Raw genomic sequence first — 27,957 nt, 5'->3', positions numbered from 1 at the left:
ACACATTTTTTTTCCCGTTTCTTTTGCTTCTTTGACAGTTCCTTCGGACTACATTTGTCTGGGCCTTATTTTGCTGCTTTTCCTTAGGCTTTGCCTTCTTACATTCTATTTAAGTTCTAAGCAGTTAGAAAAAATTTTTTTCTGGCACCTTAATAATTTTCAAAATCAGTATCTTTTTATTATTTTATTTTGGGGGGTTCACTGTTTCTTCTCATGTATCCCATGTTGATTTTTCACAAATTATTTACTCATCCTAGAATGAGATTTCCGTGGAGCCTTCTGTTGTCCAGTACATGAAGCTGTGATGGTTAGCTCTGTTCGCTTTGTTCTTAGTTAGAATCTTCTTTTTAAATATCAAGGTTGATTTAACGTCTATGTACATAATAATAGCCCAATTAACAATAATGTATAGCATACCTCTGCTGCAGGTCTATAGGATAGAAGTGGCATTTTCATCTGCCTGCATAGCCTAGTTGTCTGACACTTCAAACCGATAAAATACGTGAAAAATGTTAGACCCCAACAGACGTTGCTGCCAGGGTTTTTCCTGTCTCTGTACCTGTGAAATACATCTTTACCATACCTCTCAGAGTACCATGCCCAACACAGTCCCCTTTACTCCTACTGCTCCTATGGATTTGGTGAACTGTAGGCTTGGAAACAGTGGCTAAAGGTCATTAGTATCAATTGGATGAGTAGACTGCTGGCAGGAGGAAAAGAACTCTGGCTACCTCACAAGGAAATTTCTGTGAGCTGCCTAGCTTTCTAGTGATAGAGATCCTGGCTGTTATTAGCTAAATGAATGCCATGGGAATTTTTGGGTAACTTGTTTCTTCATGAGAAATTAAGGTGCAAAGAGGTGGAAAGTCAGAAAAATTATGGGTAGCACAGCCGGGATTAAACCCAGTGGGTTTGATTATCCATAGGTCCATAGCTGCTCTCTCACATGCACACTGGAAATCCTATTCTGCTTGAAACAGAGTAACTAATTATATTTTATTTGAATATCTGACAATTTCTCAGAAGGTAGAGGAAGCAGTGAGGCAAACTTGACATAATTCGTTCAATTCGAGAAATAGAAACAATAAGATCCAGCAGCTATCAACCTTTGCCAAATGGAGCCCTTGATAAACAGAGGGAAAGCTTGAACATAATTAGATATGTGTTCACACTAAAATTTAGGAAGTTCAATTTTAAAACACTCAGATAAAAATTAGACAATATTAATATTTCACAACCAGAGACTCTAAAAGGAAACAGTACTAGAGGAGAAAGTTTAAAAATTAAATTCAAATAAAATGGTTGAAATAATTTTAAAGACAAAAAAGGGAAAGATAGTCATAGAATCAATAGGGTATATGTATTCTTTCTGGTGGGCTCAAATGAAACAAGGACAGGCATAGTGAAAGAAAGTAGGAATATATCATTAATAGAAAAAGAATGGCTAATATAAGAAAAAGGGAATCTTAAACCTCAAGTGACGTGAGGCTTGCTAAAAAAAATGATAAAATGACAACTGAAGGGAAGGAGGGGCCATTTAAAGTTATTGTTCAGATTAAAGATACACTAAACAGTGAGGAAAATGTCTACTATAGGAAGGCATTTAATATTAGAAAAAGAAAACATGATTAAGGTAGATTTTGCTTTACCTTTCTCTGTTAAGTAGAAAGAGTCTCTAGAGGGAAGGAAAAAGAAGGCTGCTGGTAAAAGACTTGAAATCTCAAAGAGGTGAACTGTTTATGAGAGCACCTAAGTGTTCTAAATAACTTCACATTTCTCTTCCTGCATTAATGATAATATTCAAATATGAGAGAATTTGCTGAACTGACACTGAGGAATGCAGGACAGTTAGGGAACAAATGGAGAATAAGCAAATATTGTCCCCAGTTTCATAAATTGGATTCTCAATCTTCCTGGTCCTGAAAAAAGTTCCCAAAATATCTTCTTAAATTGATTCCTTAGGAGCACTTAGAAAAAAGAAAGTGGTGATAAACTAAAAGATAACATATACTCTTAGACCAGTTTCCTTTATAAGGGGTATATCAATATATCAAGAGAATCCTATAAATATTGTAATCTGTGACATATTTTCCTATGATTTTTTTAAGGATAAGATGGTAAAATATGGATTGGATATGATAGAGTTGTCTTATGCTTGCTTAAATAAATGTATCTAACGGGTATTGATTTAATTACTTGTTTTGAATTCTGAAGGTAGAGAGACATGCAAAAAACAATAGGCTGTCAGGAGGAGAATGGCCATGATGGTTAGGAGGATGTCAAATGACATTATGTAGGGGTTTATGAATAGAAGCGGGGCCTTGTTATAAAGGAAGAGTCTTAGGGGACACAATACAGCTTTCTTTAAATGTGTGAAGGACTGACATAACAAAAAGGGAGACCGGGAGAGTCAAGCTTTGATTGAAAGCTAATTAAATGACCATTAAAGTTCTTCTACACTCAATGGTTTATAATTTGATTCTCTTTTATAAACCTGAAATGCTGATTTGTATTTTTTAATTGCTTTTAAACGTAACATACTACATTTAATCCTCCACTAAAAGAGCATACTGTGTATGCTTTTTCAGAATTCATTTTAAACTTTATAGCTTATCTGTTCTGGTTTTAGAGTAAATGCTCAATAAATACTCAATAAATATATTTGGTTAACTTGATTTGCTTTAAGATTCTATTTGTTGCTAAAATATCAACAAGGATATAACTGATAACCCCAAAATTGACTTCTCCTAAGGGGAGAAGACAGCCCAAGATACTCATAAAGGAGAAATTTGACAGTATTTTAACCAATCTATTTGAAAAGTGTACAAAACTTTTTAAGGCAACAATTCTAATTTGTTTGCCATTATTACGTATGTTGTGAAAATCTGCTTATGCTGCATTCTCCAACTTACTATCAGCCGTATTATTCCTCTAGGTGCTCAAGCAAGAAAATTGAGTCATCTTTGGCAGCTTCCTCTCACCTACTTTCCACATCCTGTTAGTCACAGAGCTGTTGATCCTTTTGATAGCACTTGAAACCTGTTCCCTCCTGTCCTGTTCTCTTTCATAGGTCTAATTCGGGTCCTCATGGTCTTGAACAAAGTCTATTGCAATAGCTTCAAAGTCAGTTATTTTATTATTTACTCCCCATTTTAATTCTTTCCTTGTACTATCACCAGAGTTATTCTAATACAAGTTCTGCTTAAAACCCTTCGGCAGCTCTCTGGAAAAAAAAATTCAAACTCCTATAAACAGCAAGCAGCACCATTAACGCCTATGCTTTTCTCAGCCGTTCATATCCACTTGTGTATGCTAAGCCCTGATTCTATACTTTTCAAACTAGAGTACTTGTAGAATGCCCCAGAGTCATAGACAGAGCCTCAGAATAGACATGGCTTACCTTCCTGAAGTTTAATTTTATTTAAATATCTAGGGTAAACATAAAATAGTTTAGTTGGTACATAAATTAAAATATTATTTTTATACTAGACATAATATTATGCTCTCTGACATTTGAGTGGGAATACAGGCACAGGGCCTTACAGGGGCTGATCCAGATTCCAGGGAAACTGTGGAGAGACTGAAAAGATCAGTGATTGCCAGGGGTTATTCTGTATTATATTATAATGATGGAAACATCATTATACATTTGTCCAAACCCATAGAATGTACAACACCAAGAGTGAGCTGTAATGTAAACTATCGACTTTGGGTGATTATGATGTGTCAGTGTAGGTTCATCAGTTATAACTCATGTACCACAACTATGGGGAATGGTGATAATGAAGCTATGAGTGTGTAAGGGTAGGAGATAAATGAGGACTCTTAGTACCTTCCCCTCAATTTTGCTGTGAACCTAAAACCGTTTTTAAAAAATCAAGTCTTAGTAAAAAAAAAAAAAAAGTATATAGAGTATTTATCATTTTATTCATTAGATATATTCTGACAGAAGAGAAAAGGGGTCTAATCATAATTGGAGGCATTTTCTACAGGCCAACTTCTGAGTATATACATTCTAAACCTTGTTCCTCCACCATGCTCTTCTAAGGCTGCACTCATTTGCACATTTTCATACTTCTGTATAACCTCTGACCCTGCATGTCCTCACCACTGATGCCCAGCGAGGTGGTACCATGGATGATGTCTAACAGTAACTTCATAAATGGAAGTGACTCTATGCCGCATGAATATATCCCACACATTCCAGCGAAATTTACTCCCATCTGAACTTCCCCTTAGCCACATCCCAAATTATCAATCATTCCAGTATCACCTAATGCAAGAGGTAATGTGACAGAAGGAGAGTTGGGATTGAAAAGACAGCAGGCTTAACTGACTGCAATTAAAATATCTTAATTTCATAAATTTTACAAAAACTCATAACCAGGTGAACATACTGCTAGGGCCATTCCCAGGCCCTTGAAAAGGGTTTATGCAAGTTAGTAGTCCTAGAGTTTAAGCTTAAGCTTCGTTAGCTTCCTGGTACATCCAATGGTGGTTCGTTATAAGAAGGAAAGTCTGCTGATACCTGATCATATACATATTTGGAGTCTAGGGGACAGTTCGAAAACATATCTTTACAGTGTAGCTTTCAGTGCTTAGAATCATTCCAAGAAGCTTTCCCTCCTTGATCTCTCTACTTCCTTTTCTATCTCATTGGCCCTGCTCCATCTTGCTACTGCATCTTTGCCCATTTTTCTCTCCATCCTGGGAGATTATTAATGGGTGCTTACACCCTCAGAGCATAGCATATACAAGAAATACGAATATTTCCCTTCATAATATTGATTTTCCCTCGTGCCTTTAAATACTTGATGTGTTGAAAGACCTTTTCCCTCCTAGTGGAGAGGTCAAGGTGGAAAAAAAGATGAAGAAGGCAAACCCTATCCCAAGTGTAAATATCAATACATAGGGATGATGGAAATTTTTGATGAATTTTAAAGGCAAAATAGATGAAATTAAAGAAATATCTCTTAGTAGTGAGCCTTTTCAAGCTGCAGCTTCAGATCACCCGAATAACCCATTCATTCTTTGCCATTAATGGTTCTGAGTGGGAAAGTCTCACTGCCCTCAACATATTCAATTATTAGCCCTTTCCAAAACATGCCAAGGCATTTCATCCTTTACCCTTTGTTCTTTTTTTGGAAGAGCATTTCCCTTCTTCTCTGCTAGTGAATTTTTACTCAATGTTTAAGGTCTAGTCAAAGGTTGTTTACTCTATGCGACCTTCTAAGAACACCTCAAGCAAAATTAATTACATCTCTTTCTTTTCCTGTAACACCTTTAACCCCTATTTTGTCACTTACAAGACAATCTTATAGTTAGGTATTTACCTGTCTCCCAATCAGGTCATAATTTCTATGAAGGCAGGGTCTTATTCTTCTTTGTAATCCTGGAACCCACCCTGCCAGTATTGTGCTGGTAAATGTTTAACAAGTGGCTCATGGGAGCAGGGCACAACTGATTGTAGCATTAGTTAGCTTCCATGTTGTAAATGCTCCCACTATGGCTGAGTTCAAGCTATCAGTGTGCCATCCTTGAAAACAGAGGTGGAAAGGGATGCATAATAGCACACCATTATATGACATTTCCACCACACAAATATAATAGATGCATGGGTAATAATAAAATGAAGTAAAATAATTAGAAAATGGTGAGTTTTGAGTATTTATTACCTTTGCTTTTAATATAATTAACTGTAAGTCTGTATAATTTCATTTTTAATAATGGGTCTGTTTAACAACTGGTTCACAAAATTCTTGAAAATTTAACAATCACTTCTCATGAGCTTGTACAAGCCAACCTTAGCACAACACTGTTTGTAGTTCCTTAGAAGCAAATGTTGACAAATCATAACAATCATTTTCAGAGGATTCTATTAAAAAATCATGTTGGTAGTGGAGTAGGGACGCTAATACCTCCCCCAAGTTGATAACTGATGTTAGCCTCATAATCTGTTGCATTTGTATGTGACTTGCTATCTCTTCAATTCATAAAAGTCTTCAAAATATGTAGTCCATAGCGGTGAATCACAGACTAAGGAAAAGACTATTGACTATTTCCTAAGGTTCCTCCAAGTGTGACTTTCCCCTTCATGTAGATATGAGGTGAAAGGAAGCAACTATGACCTTCTACTTTTAGGATCTCTGCAAAATGATCTTTCATCAAGGAAATGATGGAGAGAATAGATATGGTATCCAGAGCTGTCAGTATTTCCTCTGATAAGGTTTTACTAGCCCAGCATCATAATCAGGCCACATGTCCTCAGATTGTACCTCCTGGTTCTGTTGGACAGAAGTGAAACAAGACGAGGAGAACCATACAGTCCTGGCAAGTCCCCAGAATGACTTACTGCTGATTTCCCTTGACATGAAATAATATACTCCTGGGAGATTTCAGAATGCTTTTTTTTATTCCAAGTGTTCATACCTGTGATGTTTGCTTTGTCATAAATGTCTGTCTGTGACAGATAATTAGAGCCAAATAATGAAAAATAATTACAAATTTTCTTTTGTTAAAGCTGTAACTTTTGAGTATGATTTTAATAAAAAGAATTCCATTTAAGTTTTTTTTTTTCCATTTTGTAATGGCAAAAGAGTGGCAAGTCAGTCATGTCATGAACTAAAGTTATATAATATGTGTTTATTAAGTTGTGGTATAATGCCTATGTCACTAAATTGGGTGGATTTGACAACACTCTATCATAGCCCTTCAGGTATTTGGAGTCAAGGAGGAAGAGAGACTAAAAGCATCAGAAAATTAAGGCCATATATTTAAATATGTATCAGTAATTTAAGGGTAGTTATGTGAATTATAATTATGCATTTCATGTGTCTCTAAAACACTGAAAGTTGCTTTTATTTCTGAGTTCCATTAAGGTGTTACAGAAACAAAGGGACACTGACTGGATCAGGGTCACCCTAGTAATACTGCCATTGTCTTAGCATCTCATTCACAAAAATTTGTCTATGGTAGGTCACAAACAAAATAGTCTTTTAATGTGAGTTACTGAAAGCTGGATGGGGTAGGAAGTAGATGTTAGTAGGGGAACAAAATGAATGGGAATGTATAAAAGCTAAATGCAGCATGACACATGGGCTTTCTAAGTAATGAATAATGATCTCATTCAGAGTTTCCGAGAAGCGGTAGTTACATACGCAGTTCCTAGGGTGGATCAAAGAACCACCTAAATATGAGCATACATCTGTCCATCTTCTAAAAGAAGGGGCAATGCTTGACTGAACACAAAGCCTGAGTTAAAACACCAGTCTTGTTCTCAGAGATCAGATGATCTCTGAGGCACTTTTCATTGACTCTTGTTTGCCCTTGTACAGGCATAGTTATGAATAGTAAGTGAAGTTTTGTTTTCCTCCGAGCCCTAAAATATTTGGAAATAGAGAAATCAGTGTTCACAGTTGTTCAATGGATTTTTGATGGGGCAAAAGTAAAATGACAATTTTTAGGTCAAAGATATTTTCAGTAATTAAAACCACTGGAGAATGAACACCTTAAGTGATAGTCACTCTGTAATATAAAGAAACTTTGCCTGACTTATCTGAAAATGCCTGGCTAACTCTTGTACTATTTGCATTAGAAACTTTCTGAAAATCTAGATTTGCATCCTAGAAATCACCTTTCACTCAAATATGTTAATTTTAATTTCTAAACATTTTCTGAAATTTTTGAAATATTCAATATGCATTAGACAAAGTAATGATTCTCATACTACTAAGTTCTGTATTATAATAATTAACTTCTCTCTCTTTCCTGATAGTAAATTCCCTGAAAATAAAATCCAGACACTTTTTGACTTTAGATTCTCAGCATACTGCAGAATTACTATTTGATAAATGAATGATTTCTTGGAAAGAGATAGCAACATATATTATTGAATTCAATTTATATTACAAATGTTAGTATGCATAGAACAAATCTGTAACAGTGTATGGGAAACCACTAACAGTTGTTTTCTCTAGGGAAGGAGATGGGGAAAGGGGTCAGGAGGCCTTTACTTTCTGCCTTGGAGTCTTCTGATTGTGTTTATCACAGACTTGCTCTATTACTTTCATAATAATAATGTTTAAGGCTAAAAACTTATGGCACCTTAAAGCTTCATAGAACGGAAAACTTGGCAACTAACTCTCTCTTACATTCATATTGGAGGCTTCACAAAGTTTTGTTACTATTTATTTTGTTTCCAGAGGAAGAAAATTTTAATTTGAACATTTTTATAATTATGAATGTGTCATTTCTAGTTCTTTTCTGATTTCTCAGATTCAGCTTCTTTACATAGTTCTGTATCCATTTCCCTTTCTTCCAGTTTCCTCATTTAGTCATATCGCCTTACTAAGTGGCAAAAAACACTGTATCCTAGAAGATTTCACTCCACATTTTTCCTCATTCATTTAGAACACTATTAACTTCAAAATATTTACTTTCATGGACCCTTTATATGTATTAGTATATTAGCATGTTGTGTACATATACAGCATTTCTCATCTATAAAACTAGAAAGTGACGAATTTTAAATTTCTCTATTCTTCCTCTTACTATCCCTGTATCATTGTCAATTTATCTGTTAATAATATGGTTTATGCTTTCCTTTCACAAAGGCTTTTACTGTGCAGATTTAGTAAGGTAAGAAAAAAAAGTGGTGCTAAAAAGACATGGTTTCCCATGTAATAGAGCTACTTTATTACCTTCAGACGGCATTCCTTTGAAAATAGTAGCAATTAGCTGATCTATCCATTTAAACTGAAACACTTTCCTGCCTGGGAAATGAGCCATGATCTCCTTCAATTCTGAGAATTCTCCCAGGTATCTGAACTTACCTTGACTCCATTCCCCTCCTCCATTCTTCACGTCAAATACAATCTCCCCTTCTTTTTGATCTTCCTTCGCAGCACATCTCACATTCGACATTTCTTTCCATTCCCGCTACTACCACTTAAATCCATGACCTGAAATATTGAAATAAAATCAACCTCAATAGCTTGCTGGTCGCCTTCAGTCTCTCTTTACACTGGGGCTGGGTTGGTCTGCCTTCTCCTGTTGCCATTCTTCTAGTGACTGGTTTCCTACTAAGGCCTAAATAAAATTTGATTTCCCTTTGCCTGACTTTCAGTATCCTTGGACACCTTTTCAGCTTGGTCTGTAACTGTTAGACATTCCATTTGTTCCAGTCTAGTTGGGATACTTTTTTATTCTCCTTCGAACAACTTACTCTTTCCTTTCTCCACCCATTTGCTTATACCATTTGTTTTAATAAATCTCCTTCAGTTTTCCTTTCCTACTTGTCTGTTAAAATCTTATATATACTTTGGGGTTAAATTCCATGACTTTCTAGAAGGCTTGCTTCATTTTCATTATAGGCAGTCTCTTCTGTGAATACCTTTCTATTTATTTAAACACTCTTATGGCACTTATCACATGTTTTCTTGTATAATTTATGTAGCTTTTTCTCTCCTTATTAACTTACTCATCTACTGTGTGTCAAGTAGTGTGCTGATGGGGATCTTTTCCACGGCAAACAAGAAATAATTTCTCCCTGTCTGACAAAGGATTAGTGATAAAGTATATTCGCAGATGATTAAAATATGCTTAAAATTGAGACGCTCAAATATACATGTTTATAGTTTTTTTTTTTTTTTTTTGCGGTACGTGGGCCTCTCACTATTGTGGCCTCTCCCATTGCAGAGCACAGGCTCCGGACACGCAGGCTCAGCGGCCATGGCTCAGGGGCCCAGGCGCTCCGCGGCATGTGGGATCCTCCCGGACCTGGGCATGAACCCACGTCCCCTGCATCGGCAGGTGGACTCTCAACCACTGCGCCACCAGGGAAGCCTTGTTTGTAATTTTTAATCAACCTTTAATTGACTGATTTGGGCCATACTTTACCTTCTATTCATTCAGCAAAGATTTACGGATTATCTGTTTGGACCCAGGCACTGTGTGGAGGGGAGTTCTTCAGAAATTACCAGAATCTAGAGGGTTCTTTCTCTCATGGAGTCTAGTCACTGCCTCAGCTCCCAGCCCCTGCAAGTTTCACACACAAATGCAGAGACAAATTCCCACCTCCACGGATCCAGACTTAGGACCCTGGTCTCTTTCTTGGCCTCTTTTTCTATCTGAATTTCCTTAAGCTGACTCCTAATTAAAGAAAAGAAACCCTTGGGACTTTGGAGGGAGGGGAAATGCTGGCCGGTATTCCATAAAAACCTCTCTATCCTTCGGGATCATCCATTGAGAACGCAGACATCAATCCCATAAGCTTGCCAAGGGCAAGGTTGATGGATTTTAGGTGTCCTGTGGCAAATGGTAAGAATGAGAGATTACTCTCACCCACTCCACCTTGAGTACAGAGACTGAGTAAAGTTAAGATGGAATAAAATATAATGTGACCAAAGGGGGAAAAAGCCATTTAATTCATTTATTCATTCACTTGTTCCTTCATTCAAGGAGTATTTATTAATCATTTTTATGTGCCATGCACTCTCATAGATATTGGAGGTATGGTATTGAAAGTAGTCTCTGACATTATTCCCAGTGATAGTAAAAAGAGAGAGAGGGTATGGGGATGAAAAGGGGAGGATAAAGAGAAAAGAGAGCAGAGAAGAAGACTCTGTTGTCACTCAAGACTGTCACATGATTGTAAAACCTAGAGATGTTTAGGCTATAATTTGAGGAGTTCCAATGGAAGAACCATTTATGAAACTATTGTCCCATTGCATTCAGTGGTACCTAACAGCCTATAAGAATTAATACGTATTTCAAACATGCCTTACTTTAGGTGTGGCTTTCAAAACGTATATATGTGGCTCATGAAGAGCCTTGTTCTATATGCTCTTGCTAAATTTTCAATTTTACATACATATTTTTCCTCATTAAGAGATGTTCTCTCTTGCAGTGGTGATTGATGAGCTACCAAACCATGTAAACTGCATTTAGACCACAATTGGCAGAACGTGTTCTAATGTAAAGTGTAAAACACCAGGCACTTTCCTATAATTCTGTGTTTAAAATGAGAGGAAAAAATAAGCGCCCCTCAAAATGTTAACTTTTCAAATTAAAATGTATCAGTGGATCCATGGGAGTCTATGAAATGTCTTGCTTTGTCACCTGAAGGAGAACTGAAGCTGTTTGTTTATATTGCGCTGCCACTTCAGCCGTGAGTCAGGAACACTTTATCCTCCCATGGCATGAATACTGGGGGTGATAGCAGACAAAATAAGTAGTCAGAGCAATATTCTACTCAAATTATTAACTCTGTAGCTCTTGATAAATAAGATTTTATGCTAAAAGCATCAAGTTGAAGATATGGCACCAGCGATGTAAATTGCTGTTGCATTTACAAAGTAGGAATGAATGCAAAGGACAAATGACTGTGTGCCCTTGGATGTGAATTTCCCCCCAGGATAATGTTTCTCAGTGTGTGGTTCTCAGGTGATTTGCATCACCTGAAAATTCAGATTTCTAGGCTCTGCCTACAGTGATTCAGATTCCACAGGTCTGGGATAGGCCCTGGGAGTCTGTACTTTGAACAAGTCCTTGAAGGATTCTAATGCAAATTGAAGTTTGAAAGCTAGGGACCTAGAAGCAAAAGAATCTTTTCCTGTCAGTCAATGTAACTAACTGGTTAATAGAAATAAAATTATAATAATTACATGTTCAAAAGTAGAGAATATATGTCATACACTGAAAGACAATGTAAAACAAATTTATCTTATTGAAACTGTTCATAATCAGCCCCACCCAGTTTTTGCCAAGTACATGCTGGGTTTCCCATATTTGTTTAGAGAAAGAAAGCAACCTCCAGAGACCCAATAAAGAATCTGGTCCCGAAAGGGAAAGGAAAACCTTTTCTGCAAGCCTCTGAGCCATCTCCTGCCCCTTCTGACCGTGTCTGTTTTAAGAGCTGGTGTCCTGCAGGAAGTCCCAGGTGGGCTTTCTGGAATGCAATTTCATACTCTGCCAGCTCTCCCTGCCCTTAACTACTTGGAGTTAATTGAAGCTCCAGGCAGCTCTGGCAGCCAGCTGTGTTTCTCGAGCAGTTCCGTCTGCTGTCCCAGGACCTGGATGTAGATTCCATGAGAGATGCCGTAAGTAAACTTGATATGGGAGATTTACTAGCTTGTAGGACAGAGGTTTTGGCAGAGCCTCTTCAGAGAGGTGTTGATAGAAAAGTTGAGATTTATGTTACTCAACATCTTGACCTCAAACAGTGTTTGTTTTGGGTTCTTAGGTGTGAAAGGCAACTTTTGCCCTTCTAAAAAGTAACAGACACTGTAAGTCTTGCATCTTATGTTTGCTTTAAATCAGCTAATAGAAAAAATGTACTGTATATTCATGCAAATAAATTAAGAAGTGAGTCTGAAATCCTTTTTTGCAATAGTCCAATTGATACTCCTTTCAAAAGCAGTTTTCTAAAGTACATTGATACCGATTCAATAAAAATCCCCACATTTTATGAAGCAAGATTATATTACTCAGAATTCATGCTAATACAAAAAAGTTTGCAGAAACCCAGTGCAAACTGGCAGGGCATAAGCCTTAAAGATTATGTATGTTAATTGATGTGCTGTGAATGAGTGGCTTCAGGCATTGCTGAATCCAGGGGTTCAAGATGTCATAGCACTGTGACTTTCACCATCCGGGGGTGGAGCTCATGTCATAGCGATCAGTCTTTCAGTCATTTATCACTGCAAGATGCTTCCCTTATGGTGGCAACATGATAGCTGGTGGCTTCAGACTCTCATCCTACCAATATAGATGAAAGAGATTTTTCTTTTCAAGAGTTCTAGGGCTTCCCTGGTGGCACAGTGGTTAAGAATCTGCCTGCCAATGCAGAGGACATGGGTTCAAGCCCTGGTCCGGGAAGATCTCACATGCCGCAGAGCAACTAAGCGCATGCACCACAGCTACTGAGCCTGTGCTCTAGAGCCCGTGAGCCACAACTACTGAGCCTGCATGCCACAACTAAGTGAAGCCCGCGTGCCTAGAGCCTGTGCTCCACAACAAGTAGAAGCCACAGCAATGAGAAGCCCACTCACCGCAGCAGAGTAGCCCCTGCTCGCCACAAGTAGAGAAAGCCCGCGCGCAGCAATGAAGACCCAACCCAGCCAAAAATAAGTAAATAAATTAATTTAAAAAATAAAAACAGTTCTAGCAGAAGTCCTAAATATGAGTCTCATTGGCTTCATAGAGTCAGTGTCCAGCTCTGAGCTTGTCCCTGTGGACAGGGGAGTAGGTGACATCAATTGGCCAGGTCATAGGTCCATTCTTAGAGCAAGGAAGAGTGAGGTAAGCCATGACCAAATCACACGGATCTCAAAGGAAATTCTGAAGTGCTATGACCAGAAGAAGGAGGAATAAATGCTGGGCAGGCAACTAGCAACTGTGTCTATTACATAGGTACATCATAAGTAATAATATGTAAAAATCTACAGGAAATTAATCCTAGGGTTAGGAAATATAAGGGAAATAGCAGTGGACTTTTTGATCCCCACTCTTCTGATGAGATTGCGGTCTAATTTGATCTAGTATAGATGACCATTCTTAGATAGAATACTTTTAATAATCTCTTCTTCCCTTAAACTGTTGAATAAGCAAGGATGTTACAGTTTAGTGTAAAATGAAACCAATTTAAGATTGCCCTTTAGTACACTTGTCTAATGGTAATAGATGTGGTAGCTTGACCATTGCTGTGTCATTAATTCACTTAGTTTTTTTCTCATTCTCTGGGGAAAAATTCAAAATGATGCCATTAGATCTTCACTTTTTTCATAGGAGTCTAATGATTAGGAAACTGCTTTGTTATTTATTTTTAATTATAAAACACCCAGGATTCTTTGTGGTAGATGTCATCCAAATAAAATGGCTGTTGGTGAAAATACCATCATCCAAGCACATTTTTTTAATGAATATTTTTAGTTCTTCACATATTAACTCTTTAGATTTGCATAACTATTTAAATATGTATGGAGAGAGGTCCAGTTCTTCTTTCTCAGAGAATTTCCTTATTCATTTGTCTAACTATTTCCTACTCTCTGCATCTCTCCCACTCCCAGGTCTCCAATACTTCCTCGTTGTATAATTATCATTTGAGCAGCTGGAACTTTAAAATTCTCATCAAATAAGTTGGGCTTAGCTAGGCCTTGGTGATCAAAAACGGTCATGTTTAAGAAAAATTTAAAGAAAATACGATGATGTTTTTAAATGTAATTTCTTCGTGGCTTATAGTTATGGCACAATGACTGTGGTTTCTTCCCCATAGATTGCATATGATGCTACATCTGTGTAATATTTGCTGGTTTATGTTATTTCTGGGCAGGTCCCAGTAGTCATTCTTATCAGGCTGCCATGGGTATATGCTTTTGGAAGCTGGCCTTGATCCTAAGGAGTGAGACTAGGAATCCAACATGTGTCCAGTTCCATTCTCAGCCCTCTAAACTATGTGACTTTCTTAGTGCTGACATAGGCACTGGCCTGCATTACCTAATCAGTGGATCACAGAAAAAAGAACTTTCCAGACAGCTTCCATTTGTATGTGACTTTCCGTTTTAGAAACTATTTTCATGTACATTATCCCACTTGAGTCTCATAATAGATGAGGTATCATTTTCCTAAATTTTCGGGTAGACTGGAGCTTGAGGACCTTTCGTAAATTGTGCCAAGTTATGTAAGTAGGAAATGACAGTGTCAGGACTTTGACTCTGGACTGAGTGTGTATTCTTTCCATCATGCTGTTGCCTGAAATCCATTCTGGCATTGTAGACTGTGAGACAAAGCAAAGCATGTGTGGAAGACCCTCTGCCATTGTTCATGTGGAAGGCTGCAAGGCTGAGGAATTTCAGTTGGCAAGCATAAGGGCTTGAGAGAAATTGAGACACTGGGAAGAGAATGAACCAGTAGGAGACATCTTAAAGGACATTAAACCTACTGAATGCCATTGCCTTGCCATCTAAATTTCTGAAATATTATTTAAAAGGTACTGACTGCGTATAAGTTCTTGCGCTGTTTGTATCACAATTCAAATAAAATATTTTCATTGAATGTCATGTATTTTGAAATATGTAATGTTTAACTTTGAATTCTTTCAAACTTATCCCGTTTACTAGTACGCAAAAAGAAAAAGCATGCTTTTTCTCTTTTAAGTCCTTTTTATATTTTTTCAAATTTTAATGTAAATTTAGAGCATATATTTCCATATCAGAAAGAGACACAAATCAATGATTTGGATCCCTAAGGGCAATTATTTTCTGTCAGTTACTTTATTGTTGGGACTTAGAATTGCAAGAAGAAAATATTTTATTTTATCTAACCTGATTTTTATCTTGTTTTAAGAATGTCAATTACCACTGTCACAACTGATTTTGGGGGGCTATAATGCAGAATGGCATAAGTTTGTCAGTTTCATTCATCAGTAAGTAAGATATGACTTGATTTCTAACCAAGGGCTACTGTCTTTCCCTTGGTGGTATTATTTTTCTCTCGATTTCCTCACAACGTTGTAATTACACAGTTAAGCACATAAAATCCAATTTGAGTGGCTGGAAGTAGATCAAATGGTTTAATAAACTCAACTTTATTTATATTAGGTGAGGAAATCAAAGCTGAGACTGATAATTTCTGTGCCCATGAAAGAATCAGAGACCTAATTAAGCCCACACAGAGAACCAGGTTAGAGACTGCTTATCTTCCACATTTCCTGTATGAAATAATCCTGTGCCATCTCATCAGCTTTTATGTGAATCTCTACCAAGGAAGTGCTAAACCAAGGTAAGTGTAAATCACACTGGCTCTTGACAAAGGCTGGCAGCAGGTAGATATAGTGTGGTTCTACCACCAAATCATTACATCTGTGTGGCACAGGCCCATGGTGACCCTTGCCCTGGTTTTTCAGAAAATCCTGCAGCAGTTCTGAATTTTATTTTAAAAGAAGGGTAGTGTCTAGGTAGAGAGCATAATAGTATCTGCACCTGGAGCAACTGCAACACTCGGAATTCAGATTTAGGTGCTTCATATGAGCCAGGGTATCGTACATCCAGGGAGGGAGCCAGTGAGGATCATTTTTTTAATGATTGCCTACCCGTGAGAATAGGGCAGCATGATTATTAGTGTCCTCTTCAGTCAGCACGATGGCAATTGAGGATGGGAATACAGTGACAGATTGTAAAGTTGTGCAAGCAGTTGTATAGCACGCAATGCAAAACACTTTGAACTTAAAAAAAAAAAGGTGGAACGGTTCATAGGGTAATCACCACCTTCAAAACAATTACATTTTGAACTAGTTAAAATAGCATAATCATTGTCTGTCTTGTAGCCTTATGTGTCCAATTCAACAATCCACTGTGTGAATCAATGCAGTCTCAGTTCTGTGATAACAGATCTTTATGAGTAGAATTTATAGCCAAGTAAACATTTCTGCTAAAGCTAGACTTAAGCTTAGTTACATCCAACTGCTTATAGAATGTCCATGGAGCTCAGGCGTGAAGAACCGCTAAGATTACCATCAGAGAGAGTTGAATCGTTGAGCTATAAAAATTTTCTATGACTTCTAAGAATTTCTTTTTTTTTCCTGCCATGAAAATAGGCAGCAGGAAAAAGAAATCTGACTGAAAGATTTGATTCAGATGCTCAACATAGAGTACCCCCTGTGCTTTAAGATTTATGGAAAGGAAAGCCTCTAAGCAGTTTTCTAAGTCCTGAATACATTTGGGTTCTTATTTGTGTAATGCCTGTAATCGAGGCTAAATAAAGACAGCTAAGAGTTTAGCTTGGCCTCTGTTTTCTTGAAATGGCTAACATCCATTTATAGGCTCATAAATCCTTCAAGTGTCTCCAACTGTGGGGTTTGCGGAACCCCACCCCCATTTATGAGCAGCTAGAATTGGGTCACAGATAAGCTTGATTACTGGTAGAGATACAATTTTGGGGAGATGAATACAGCAAGTTAGTTTCCCTTAATGTGAGGACTAAATTTGTTCCAGTAGGTTTACAAGTTACACTTTTAGCCTACAGCTTTCTGCATTGCTGTTTTAAGATGTTACATTTAAAGAAGACAAAAGAGCTAACAATTCCTAAATTTAGGTGTGAAATCCTGGGACCTTTGAAAGGAAATTTGAGATCCTATGATTATTTCTGTCATTTTTAAGCTCCCTGTTGTCTCAGGTCTTACTTCCTTTCTGTGCAGTTAAATTAGAAGTGATTTCTTTTTCCCTATTGAAGATCCTGCAGGTGAATTTAAGATCTCATAATTTTAAAAGGGGATCGATGCTTAAACAGAAACGCTTACTTATAAGCAAACTTACATATTACAGTTTTACAGTTAATAAGGTCAGTGTTTAAATGTTAAAAACAGCCTTATGACTAAAACACTGTAACATGTAGTTAAACTATGACTTTAATACAAGCACTACATACTCAGAGCATTAAGATTAATCTGCAGATGTTCATAGGCTGAATTAAGGGTGCGATATCAGAGCCCAGGGGAAAAGTGTGATAGTCTAAAGAAGTGGTAAAGGTGAGGTGATAAAGACCTTACTTAGAGATGCAGTGGGAATGGAATGGAAAACAAGGACCTGACACCAGAAATAACAATTGTTGCTATATTTTCAAATTAAAAGGTGTATGTTTCCTCTCCCTTTCTTTTGTTTGGTTTTTGAGTTAGAGAATTGTTAATTTTCCTGAACTGTTGCAGGTTTAGTTGCCCAAGAATAGTGGGTGAAAGATATTTGGAAATGCTTTCTGGTATCAGGTTCAAAAATAAATCATATCCACACCTATGTTTTCTATCATAATCTCTAAAGGATCCTAGGCCACCCCCAAGATGCAGGGGTAGCTTAGGGGACAGGGAACCCAGAGTCCTAGCAAAGCTTCCCCCTGGAGCCCTGAGCAAGGCTGTTAGAGCTACATTTCCTTTTTTGAAAATGCAAGTGTTTATACTGACAGAGATGGGATGAAAAACACAGAGTGTTACTTAAATGCTTTTAAAATATTATTTTTGTTTATTTTTAGAAAGTAAATGTAATAATTAATATATAGCAACTAGTAACTACCCATACTAGAACTTCACACATTAAAGTTTATCCCTTCATGGTTTTCATACTATAGACCAGTGGTCTATATTACGAAATTCATGTTCATAATATCCTGTTTTAGAAAGGGAAGCAATCTCTCTATTGCCTGAATTATTTTTGTAGATTAATAAACCCGAAGGTAATGCTCTATGAAGTGCTCTTTTTACTCTGCCAACATTTAGGGTTTGAAAACATTAAACCTTTGTTTGCATCCTCTATAAATCAGCAGCGATTTGTTTCTCTCCTGGGATTTAACTAAGAGCAGTGCTCAGTTACACACACATATTAACAGACTGAACAACTATACAAAATGATTAAAAGATGTAAAATTAAATTCCTAATCCCTAGAATATGCCTCTGAATATGTGCATATTTCATAATGAGGGCAACTAGTTTCCACTAAAACTTTTACTTTTTGGTTAAAAAAAAAATCAGTTTGTTCTCATAGACACAAACTAAAGCATGAGCATTCCTGTAGGGTTTAGAATGCTGCTTATTGCATAATGGGCTAAAGAGGTGAAATCTTTCATTTAAGGAGAAAGCATGCCCTTTAAATTCCACGCCAGGCTAAGTGACAGATGAGACAGTTTGCATCCACTGAGATTTCAGTAACTTGATGCAATAGCCTTGGCAACAAAATTCTACCAAATGAAAAGCGTCAAATTGCACAGAATGGTGTTGGTAGCCAGTGGGTCTCCACATCGACTTCCCTGGGAATTGTGCCAAGATAAAAGGCTTTAAAGTTTCCATTGCTACTTCTGAGTTATAAACTGCAGCTTTTTGAGCTCTCATTAGACTAGGAAAGTTGAATGCCTATAACAACGTTCTCTGACCAACCCCAGTGACCTCGAGAACATTCCCAATCCATGCAAGTAGGAGACCTACTACACACTGAGTAACATATCGCTATTCTGCATAATTCTCCCTCCCTTCTCTCTAGCATCCCCTTGGTTCTCTGTTCTGTTTTTCCATTTACTCTTTCTCCCATTCACAGTCCCCCACCTCCTCCCCCATGCAGAACTTAGCTAACTTACATAAAAATCCCACAATTCGTCAGGGACAAAATCAGGAGCTAGCGTTATTGTAAAACAATAAAGTTGCCCAAGGGCAGAAGGAAGATTTTGAGGCGTGTCTTACCTAAGCCTGACGATTAAGCATTTTAATACCAATTATCTAAATGGATGCACAAATACCTCTAAGAGAACTTGGGATTAATTTAGGATAAAATGATTGACCTTTGTGGACAGAGTTGGAACAATGGATATAATTACTTTTGAAAATGTAGGATCTTTTCGGTTATGAGAGACCTTGAGGAAAGGCAAGCTCTGAGATAAATAAGGTTTATTTCCGCTGATCTCTCAATGGACTGCCACAGGCAAAAGACAGAGCCAGTGGTGTACTCTTCCCCTCCCTTCTGCCACAACATTCAGCCTGTAAACCACAGCCATCACCAGTCAGAAGCAGTGAAAAGACACCACACAAACTCTTAATTTTTGTTTCCATGAACGACCACTGCATTTATGCCAGTACCTCCACTGATAGCCCAAACAGGGAATGGAAAGAACACTGTTTTAGTGCTCTTATCCCACTGTGGTTGGCCCAGGAACTCTGGATATACTGGTAAAAAATAAGGCATAGTACGTAGAAAAGCTCAGCAGTTGAGCTTCAACACATGAAAGCACCTCAATTCTCAATAAGGCAGAGATGACAAATTTGAAGAATCAGGCACATTATATTGATGAGATGATAACCCAAAAAATGCCATCTAACAATAATAATAAATACCGATTGAATGCTTACTACAAAGTGCTGCTATGAAGTACATACTATTATTATCATATCTATTTTAGAAATGAGAATACTGAGGCACAAAGTAATGACGTAAAACTTGTACAAGTCACTCAGCTAACAAGTAGCTTAGCTGGGATGTGAACCTGCTCCCAGGTCAGTGCTTTAAACCCCTAGCCTACCATTCTGCTAACTTTTAGGAAACTTCTGTGACTTACAGACAAGATTAAATATTTGCAAATGCTTTAAAGCAGAATCAGTATGATGCCAACAAATGAAATGTAAAGTATTTCATTGGAGCAGGGCATACAACAATGCCTTTTACTTTCTTTTATTGGAGTATAATTGCTTTATAATGTTGTGTTAGTTTCTGCTGTACAATGAAGTGAAACAGCTATATGTATACCTGTATCCCCTCCCTCTTGGACCTCCCTCCCACCCCACCCCTCATCCCACCCATCTAGGTCATCACAGAGCACCTAGCTGAGCTTCTGTGCTTTATAGCATGTTCCCACTAGCTATCTGTTTTACACATGGTAGTGTATGTATGTCGATCCTGATCTACCAATTCATCCCACCCTCCCCTTCCCCCTCTGTGTCCACATGTCCCCGTCTGTATTCCTGCCCTGCAAATAGGTTCATCTGTACCATTTTTCTAGATTCCACATATATGCGTTAATATACAACATTTGTTTTTCTCTTTCTGGCTTACTTCACTCTGTATGACAGACTCTAGGTCCATCCACATCTCTACAAATGACCCAATTTTGTTCCTTTCTATGGCTGAGTAATATTCCATCGTATATATGTACCACATCTTCTTTATCCATTTAAATGTCCAAATGTCATTGGAGATTTAGGTTGTTTCCATGTCCTGGCTATTGTAAATAGTGCTGCAGTAAACATTGGGGTACATGTGTCCTTTTGAATTATGGTTTTCTCAGGGTATATGCCCAGTAGTGGGATTGCTGGGTCATATGGTAGTTCTGTATTTAGTTTTCTAAGGAACCTTCATATTGTTCTCCACAGTGGCTGTATCAATTGACATTCTCACCAACAGTGCAAGAGGGTTCCCTTTTCTCCACACCCTCTCCAGCATTTATTGTTAGTAGATTTTTTGATGATTGCCATTCTGACCAGTGTGAGGTCATACCTCATTGTAATTTTGATTTGCATTTCTCTAATAATTAGTGATGTTGAGCATCTTTTCATGTGCCTCTTGGCCATCTGTATGTCTTCTTTGGTGAAATGTCTATTTAGTTCTTCCACCCATTTTTTTAATTGGACTCTTTGTTTTTTTTTTGATATTGAGTTCCATGAGCTGTTTGTATATTTTGGAGATTAATCCTTTGTCTGTTGCTTAGTTTGCAAATATTTTCTCCCATTCTGAGGGTTGTCTTTTCGTCTTGTTTATGGTTTCCTTTGCTGTGCAAAAGCTTTTAAGTTTAACTAGGTCCCATTTGTTTATTCTTGTTTTTATTTTCATTACTCTAGGAGGTGGGTCAAAAAAGATCTTGCTGTGGTTTATGTCAAAGAGTGTCTTTCCTTTGTTTTCCTCTGAGAGTTTTATAGTGTCCGGTCTTACATTTAGGTCTTGAATCCATTTTGAGTTTATTTTTGTGTGTGGTGTTAGAGAGTATTCTAATTTCATTCTTTTACATGTAGCTAGCTGTCCAGTTTTCCCACCACCATTTATTGAAGAGGCTGTCTTTTCTCCATTTTATGTTCTTGCCTCCTTTGTCATAAATTAGGTGACCATATGTGTGTGGGTTTATCTCTGGGCTTTCCATCCTGTACCATTGATCTATATTTCTGTTTTTGTGCCAGTACCGTACTGTCTTGATTACTGTAGCTTTGTAATATAGTTTGAAGTCAGAGAGCCTGATTCCTCCAGCTCCATTTTTCTTTCTCAAGATTGCTTTGGCTATTCAGGGTCTTTTGTGTTTCCATACAAATTGTAAACTTTTTTGTTCTAATTCTGTGAAGAAAGCCATTGGTAATTTGATAGGGACTGCATCGAATCTGTAGATTGCTTTGGGTAGTATAGTCATTTTCACAGTATTGATTCTTCCAATCCAAGAACATGGTATATTTCTCCACCTATTTATGTCATCTTTGATTTCTTTCATCAGTGTTTTATAGTTTTCTGAGTACAGGTCTTTTGTCTCCTTAGGTAGGTTTATTCCTAGGTATTTTATTCTTTTTGTTGCAGTGGTAAATGGGATTGTTTCCTTAATTTCTCTTTCTGATCTTTCGTTGTTAGTGTATAGGAATGCAAGAGATTTCTGTGCATTAATTTAAGCTTAATTAAATTAAAATAATTAAAAATAAAGCAGTCAAAGAGTATTTGACCACTGTGTTGCTTTGGGAACATTAACCAAACTACTATTTTAAAAGCCTGCAATTTAATTATTACATTATATATTTTTTTTATCTTGGTGCAATTCCCTTTCCCTATGTTGGAACACAAGTCTTGAAAAATGGAAAATGTCAAGATTAAATCTCTGAGCTCGATATTGAGAAGTAGTAGGAAAATAAGTATATGCTATTAACTAGGGATGACTTTGGATTGGTGCCTCCTTGGATTTCAGTTAATAGAAGGAATGTGTTCAATGTTGAAGCTCTTAGGGAGGTTTAATAGCACTTTGAACATGAACATTCCTGAACTCATAGGTGACACAGCCATCTGTGCTGCGACTGGATTTTAGAGGCATGCCAAAGAGACCTGGCAGGTGGGAGATGGGAACACAGAAAGCCTTAGTCAAATACCTCGTCTATCAGTAAGAATGAATGTTTTCATGAAGACAAGTTAACCTCAGCTCTTATAGTGTGATGAGGATAGGACCAAAAGTCCACAGGACTAGAAATCAGTCCTCCCTGCCATTAACGAGCTGCCTGACTGGAGGAAAGGAACAATCTCTCAGTTATTCATTTTCCAATCCATAAAATAATTAATGGACTAAGTAATGGTTGCTAACCTCTTTGATAATCTAATGAAAGCTCAGAACTCTCTCTTTTGAGAAACGTGCAGGCATAAATTCAGTGGTGTTCTTGGCTCCTAAACCTCATCGTAGAACCTAGGTTAAAAACATATAGGTTAAATCTCTCACGTTCTTTACAGTACCTACTTTGGTGTAATGCTGAGAAGTTGAGATACAGTGTGTGTGTTTCCTTGTTTGGGATCAAGGCAAGGCCACCCCAGAATATGGAAAGATATAGGAACGGCATGAGAAAGGGCATCAGAAGGTTATTGGGTTAATTGGGACAGGCAGTCAGTGACAAGAGGGAGGTCATTGAAATGAGAAGGCTCAGCTCTTTGCCGAGGATAAACTGGAGTGACTTGACAGTTGTGCTTGCAGGGGAGGGGGTGACAAAGATTTTAATTTTGCTCTACTGCTTTGGTGTACTGTGCTTTATACCTTCGTCCAGACTGTCTAATCGGGATCTCATTAAGGAAAAGCTTAGCATTGTTTGAGTTCTCTTTCCCACAGCAGAGCGAAAAGTAAACAGCAGCCAAAGATAAACAAGGAACATTGCTCTTTTCCTGCGTTGTACAATAGTAAGTCTAACTTATTGACACTATTGTTGGTGGTGTAAATACTGAATCTTACAATGAACTTTTTTTAAGAGCCTGCTGGTTTCTACGCTTTACCAGGCCAGTAGACTTTCTTTTGTTGTTAATGGAATTTGTTTTCTAAATCGGGATTTCTTAAATAACGGGCTTTGTGTACTAGAAGACACTAGAGACCATTTGCTATTCAGGTCCAGTGGTTTGTTTTGTTTTGAATTCTTTAAACCAATGAATGGCTGAATTTCAGCTTTTCTCTGTTTTTGTTTCTTGTAAAAAGAGTAGAAAGACAGATTTATGAGTAAAGAAGAGTTATACATCCCTGCTCTTGAAGCTGTTCTGAGGCTGTCTGGATCATGGTGTAGGGAAGGATTCCTACCAAAATCCATTCCTACCAAAATTCCTCTTCACCCTCGTACCCAGTTATCTACATAAACCTAGATAGAGGGCCTGACCCCATAGAACCTAGAGTTTCAAACAGAGCCACGGCTGGCCTGGGTTACAGGCTGGGTTTGTGCCAGAAAATTAATTTACCGAGGTCTGCTTCACCATTCCATCTTGACTGCTTGCTTATTTACTTGTGGCTGTATTTTCAAAAGAATTTAAGCTGTCTTTGATATTCTTAAGGTTGGTTTTGGTCTCCTTTTATTTTGCGCTTTGTCTGTCTGACCCAACTGACATCCTGCTCCTAAGCCGATTCTCCCAGCAATGAGGCCCATTTAAACATGGCCGGAATCTAACACACTAGAAACATCCTAATCATCTGGTGATGCCTTGCCCTGCCCCAGTGTTAAGACATCTCTACCATCCAGGACAAGACTCTTTAAATACAGCCTGTCCCAGACTTACCAGACTCATTGAACATGACTGAACCAAAGTCCAACAAGTGAAAATGTTAGACTTTTTTTCTTAGTTTTCTTTTTTAAAGGCATACTACATAGGTACAGGTCAACTTCCCTTTCTATCCTCTATATTATGAAGGTTACTGTATATCTTTTCTACCAATGTTTGTTTTTGTTTTTTTTATAAATTTATTTATTTTTTGCCTGCGTTGGGTCCTCTACCCATGTAGAGGGAAGTCCTCTACCCATGTTTTGTTTTGTTTTGCTTTTTTATTTTTGGCTGTATTGGGTCCTCGTTGCTGCACGCGGGCTTTCTCTAGTTGCGGTGAGCAGGGGCTACTCTTCGTGGCGGTGCACAGGCTTCTCATTGCAGTGGCTTCTCTTGTTGTGGAGCACGGGCTCTAGGTGCACAGGCTTCAGTAGTTGTGGCATGCAGGTTCTAGAGCGCAGGCTCAGTAGTTGTGGCACACGGACTTAGTTGCTCCGCGGCATGTGGGATCTTCCCAGACCAGGACTCGAACCCGTGTCCCCTGCATTGACAGGCGGATTCTTAACCACTGCGCGACCAGGGAAGCCCTATCCATGTTTTTATACTGTTCATGAGCTACATAGAGTATTGATTTATTTAAATGTACCTATCCTTCTGCCATTTGGTTGTTTAATCAATGCAATGTTTTAGAGGTTATTCCAACGTGGTACATATATCTTTAGTTTACCTATTTAAACTATTCTCCTATATGCCAAGGTATAAATAGACTATGATTTATTTCTCCAATTTGTTAACTATCAATAGATAGACATGTAGATTTTCCCTAATTTTTTGTTGTTATAAATAATGGTTCAGTGAACACATTTGCATATGCAAAAATGTGCATATGCAGAAAATAAACAAAAATTTCTCAGGGACTTAAACTAGAAATGAATGGAGGCACATCTCAAACATTAGTGGAAATTGACAAATTGCTCTTGAAGATGGTTGCAGCCATTTATACCCCACCAGACGTATATGAGTATATCCCCATAGCTCTGCCGACACTTGGTAACTGGTCCTTTCAAATAATTGCCCATTTTTCCAATAGATAGTTTATCCTTTTCTAATTGATTTTTAGGAGTTTGAATAACTTTTTTTCATGATAATAATTTGTCTTAAATATCTGCTTCCAGTCTGTCCCTTGTCTTTTTAATTCTGTGTATCTAGTGAATATTCAAGTTGATGTAGTCATATTAAACAATATTTTCCTTTAACATGTACTTTGCTTAAGAAAAAAATCTAGCCTGATACCATTAATAATCTTTTATATTCTAAGATATTTGAAGTCTTACTTTTTACATTTAGATATTTTATTTATCTGGAATGTATTTTTGTGAGTGGTGTCAAATAGGGATTTATTTTTTTAAAAATAGCCACCAATTGTCTCAATACCATTTATTGAGTAATTTATTCTTCCCCCATTTATTTGTCATATACTAAAATTCCCCTTCGTTGGGCTTCCCTGGTGGCGCAGTGGTTGAGAGTCCGCCTGCCGATGCAAGGGACACGGGTTCGTGCCCCCGTCCGGGAAGATCCCACATGCCGCAGAGCGGCTAGGCCTGTGAGCCATGGCCGCTCAGCCTGCGCGTGCGGAGCTTGTGCTCTGCAATGGGAGAGGCCACAACAGTGAGAGGCCCACGTATCGCAAAAAAAAAAAAAAAAAATTCCCCTTCGCATGTGGGTAGACTCTTTCTTCTGTTCCTTTTGCTTATCCCTGTAACAAGATCATACTCTTTTAATTGCTGCATGATATTTCTTCTATAATCTGTGCATGATAAATTATATTTATAGATATCCTTATGTTAAGCTATCTTTGAAATCCTTGGATAAACCCTACTTTGTTTTGGTCCACTCTTGGATTCAAATTACTAATATTTAATTTAGATTTTTTGTATGCATCTTCATAAGCAAGATTGGTTTATTATGATCCTTCTCATATATTTCTGGCCCTTTGATACCCAGGTTATGGTAGCATCAAAAAATGAGGTGGAGAACTTTCTATTTTGTAATATTATTTGTATAAGATGGAGTTATCAATTTCATAAAAGTTTATTTAACACTCACCTGTAAAACCTTAATGACCTGAAAATATGGGGTGAGTTTTGACTCTAATTTCTTTAATAATTTTTAGTCTATTCATGTTTTCTATTTTTATTGAGTCACTTTAGAACTTTTTTTCTAGAAAACAGTTTATTTCACCTAAGTATTCAAATTTTTTGACATAAAGTACTTGATATTATTTTCTAATACCTAAAGTTATATCCCCCTTTTCATTTTTAACGTGTTTTTTGGCTTTCTTTCTTTTTAATGACCAGAAATGCCAATGATTGTTCGTGTCTTTTCAAAGAAGTAGCTTTTTAAACAATTATGCTTCATTAAGGTGACTAGTAAACTCCACTGAATAACTACTGTATGCCAGACTCTGTTCTAAGTGATTAGGATGGGGATAAAAAGAGAGCAGTGAAAAATAAACAGATCGTACATCCCTGCTTCTGTGGAGTTTATGAGGCAGAGATGAAAAACAAATGTAAAATATAATTAATTATATGAGATATCTTAAGAAAAGCTATGGAAAAAAGTGGAGCAGGGTAAGCAGGATCAGAAGTGCTATAGGGTATGAGGGGGCATGTGGGTTGCAATTTTAAAGAAGGTGGATAGCGGAGGTGTCACTGAGAAGACAAGAATTGAACAGATTTAAAGGGGGTGGGGAAGTTAGCCATGTGTGTACCTGGGAAGAAATTCCTGGTAGAGGGAACAGCCAGTGCAAAGGCCCTAAGGCAGGAGCATTCTTGGTATGACTGGAGATTGAAAAGAGACCAGTGTGGCCCAAGTAGAGTGACTGAGAGAAAGAGGAAAGGAGAAGTTAGGGAAATAGGTAAGTGTAATCACTCTGGGTCTGAGTGATTACACTGAGACAGCTCTGGTGGGAATGACAGGATCTGATTTCAAATGTAAAGGAAGCAGGGTGAAGTTAAGAGGCTATTGCAATGATAGAGACAAGAGATAATGACCACTTAGCCCAAGGTGGTAGCAATGGGACTGCAGAGGTGAACTTGGAATCATCTCTCTCTGCTGTTTTTGTTTATTCATTTCTATTTTAGCAGTGTTGGCTGATATCTTTATTATTGTCTTCCTTCTACTTTCTTTAGTTGAATAATTAACCACCCTTTCTTCTTAATTATTTTGTTCTACTAATTATAATTAAACATTGTATTTAGCCAAATCCCTAATTATATAGTTTATTCTTTCATTGTTTTTCTAACTTTTTTGTTTTTGTCAACTTGATCTTTCAGTTTCTGAAAAGAATGAAATTTCCCAATTAGATTGTAGATTTGTTGATTTTACCTTATATCAGTATTTGCATTATGTATTTCAAGACTATCTTGTTAGGTGCATATAGGTTTCAAATTGTTATATCTTCCAGGGAGGAATTGTTCTTTTTATCATTAAATAATATATCTTTGTATCCCTATCAATGCTTATAAGCTTTCTCCTCTATTTGGTTTTGTATTAGTATTACTATCCCAGTTTTCTGTTTTACTGTGGCATTTCCTGACCTTTTACTTTAAACTTTATGGGTATGATTTTTAGGTAAATCTCATGTGGTATGTATCTGTATTTGCTTAAATCAAATCTAAGCTTTGTTAGCTA

At 37.4% G+C, this 27,957-nt stretch overlaps 1 protein-coding gene and 1 long non-coding RNA gene across 2 annotated transcripts in view; one reads left to right on the top strand and one right to left on the bottom strand.

Moving 5' to 3' along the window:
- Nucleotides 1-27,957, top strand: part of ADGRV1 (adhesion G protein-coupled receptor V1) — a 524,493-nt gene that overhangs the window by 378,766 nt on the left and 117,770 nt on the right. The window lies entirely within an intron of this gene.
- LOC117195730 (uncharacterized) overlaps nucleotides 1-27,957 on the bottom strand; it is a 66,529-nt gene that overhangs the window by 7,984 nt on the left and 30,588 nt on the right. The window contains exon 4 of the long non-coding RNA XR_007476719.1: nucleotides 8,832-8,960. This is a non-coding gene — a long non-coding RNA (uncharacterized LOC117195730). The remainder of the gene's footprint in view (nucleotides 1-8,831; nucleotides 8,961-27,957) is intronic.

This window comes from Orcinus orca, chromosome 3 (genome assembly GCF_937001465.1).
Source record: "Orcinus orca chromosome 3, mOrcOrc1.1, whole genome shotgun sequence".
NCBI classification, from domain to species: Eukaryota; Metazoa; Chordata; class Mammalia; order Artiodactyla; family Delphinidae; genus Orcinus; species Orcinus orca.
This window is presented reverse-complemented; position numbering and strand designations above follow the sequence as displayed.